The 2,280-nt window shown below is 46.0% G+C and overlaps 1 non-coding gene across 1 annotated transcript; it reads right to left on the bottom strand.

Annotated features, from left to right (window-relative positions):
* LOC130298647 (U2 spliceosomal RNA) lies at window positions 1–191 on the bottom strand. Its single transcript, XR_008849974.1, has one exon. It is a non-coding gene; the product is annotated as a U2 spliceosomal RNA (small nuclear RNA).
* Window positions 192–2,280: the final 2,089 nt, after the last annotated feature.

Here is a 2,280-nt window from a genome sequence, read left to right as displayed (position 1 = left end):
GGGTGGTGCACTGTACCCGAAGATACTGCCATATCGGGTCAATGCATAGGGCGACGGAAGCAAGCTTCGAAATCGGCCCCCGTTCTCAAAAATCCATTTAATATATGGTCCCCAGATAGGGGACGTATCAGATATTAAACTGATAAGAACAGATACTACACTTGATCTTAGCCAAAAGGCCGAGAAGCGATAACCGTGAAAGGGGCGGGCCCAACAAGGTGCCCTTCATGGGCACTATCACTGCTTGCTGTCAGGGAGGCTGCCAGACAATTTTCCATGCACACTCTGGGCTGGGGGGCAGTCAACCACCAGTACACACAGCAGAACCTAAACCCATACCATTATTGCTAAGCAGCAAGACAGGGGCCCATTGCACTCCCACGGGGCCTTTTTAAATGCAATCCATAACCCGGATTTGCCAGTAACCCTTCTTACTCCTCCTACTTGCATGTGACACTGGGCTTAGGATCTGCATAGGAAACACACACACAAGCACACACCTACCTTTGTTGCCTGCAGATGCCTCCTTGGCTGTCCCCAAACGGTATCAAACCAACACCCACGGGAAGCTGTAAGCATAGAGGACATGCCTGCACCCCATTGGACTTACCTGTGTGGGTTAAACCCGGGTTATTTGACAACCTATGGCGGTGATGGTTCTGCTCAGGCAGAGCAGTGCTGATGCTCCTCATAAAGCTGTCGCTGCTGTGAAGGTTCTAGGTGACATCACAAATCCCTATGGTTACATACACAACAAAGCTGGGTTGTTGTTGTTTACACTCTGCAAGGCCTGTGGAAGTGAGTGACATCATAGCACTGTAGTTCTGAGGGTTCTAGATGGATGCAACAATCTCCTGTTGCTTCTATGAAGGCCATAATAGACGACATCACCAAACAGCTCCATAGTCACATACACAGCAAAGGAGAGATGTTGTTTACACCTAGTGATGTCAGTGGTATTGAGTGACATCACAGCACAGTGCTAAGGCTCCTGGGCCTGGACACAGCAGCGGCTGCAATATCTCAACGGAGAATACGTTTATATATATGTGTGTGTGTGCGCGTATATATATATATATATATATATATATATATATATATATATATTTCTCCGCCGAAATCACTTTTAAACCCATTTCCACCTTTTTTTCCCTTCTCTTCCTCTTACTTTTTTTTCACGTTTTTTTACGTTTTTCTCCTTTTCGCCTCTTTTCTGGGCGTATTATTCTTCTTTTTCTTCTTTTTTTTCGTCTAATGCATACCCCATCAGTGCAGCAATGCTTATTCAATACCGCCAGCAGATGGAGACACTGGGGGATAATTTTCTAAGGATTTATACTGATTTTTCCTGTCTGAATTTGTCGCACAGAAAGTTGCAGGCCAAATATGTGTGACATTTCTGCGACTTTAGCTTCTAGAGCATTTTTACAACATTATACATAGGTGCTGAATACATAAAAAGCGACTGTTCAGCGACAGACAAGTCGCATCGGCTGAAAGTAGGCCAGAATGTCAGTCCATGTTGGAGCAGGTTTAGATACAGTCTAAAGTATAGATCTCAAAGTCTGTGCACAGAATTTAGCAAGGGCCTCACACCTTCTGATGCATCAGGAAGGTGCACAATAGCATAGCCTAACCCTCTGTACTTTGGTCTATATTGATGCGGGACATAGACAGCCAGCTGATGACCAATCCATTAGTGCAATGGATGGCTGGAAGCATTTGTCTTTGCCTTTGCAATACCACAGAAGCAATGCATGGTCAATGTACAGCAATAACACACCTGTGTGAACAGCCAGGAGACCCCCCCCCCCCCCATGTTATGTTACATAGTTACATAGTTAGTACGGTCGAAAAAAGACATATGTCCATCAAGTTCAACCAGGGAATTAAGGGGTAGGGGTGTGGCGCGATATTGGGGAAGGGATGAGATTTTATATTTCTTCATAAGCATTAATCTTATTTTGTCAATTAGGAACATTCAGCACCCACCCGCTATCAAGGCAGCTGCCTATCATGTCATGCCCTACCTGCACAGGTGTGCTGGCTACTCAAATGATCCAATTAAGGAGGCCATTTAGTCAGCAGCAGCAGAAGTCCTGTGCCTGGACGCTCCAACAGCGGCCAGACACAAGCAGAAGCAGAAGCAGCAGAAGCAGCAGCAGCACCACCTTTTGTTTTTTGGCTGCAGCAGCAGCAAGGCCCACAGGGCTGGCTAGCTGGCTAGCCAGCAAGCAGGTAGCAATGAAAGTAGGAATCTTTCTTTTTAACCCTGTAAGG

Source organism: Hyla sarda, unplaced genomic scaffold (assembly GCF_029499605.1).
Source record: "Hyla sarda isolate aHylSar1 unplaced genomic scaffold, aHylSar1.hap1 scaffold_1012, whole genome shotgun sequence".
Taxonomy (NCBI): domain Eukaryota; kingdom Metazoa; phylum Chordata; class Amphibia; order Anura; family Hylidae; genus Hyla; species Hyla sarda.
Note: the sequence above shows the minus strand (reverse complement) of the source record. Positions and strands in the feature narration are given on the sequence as shown.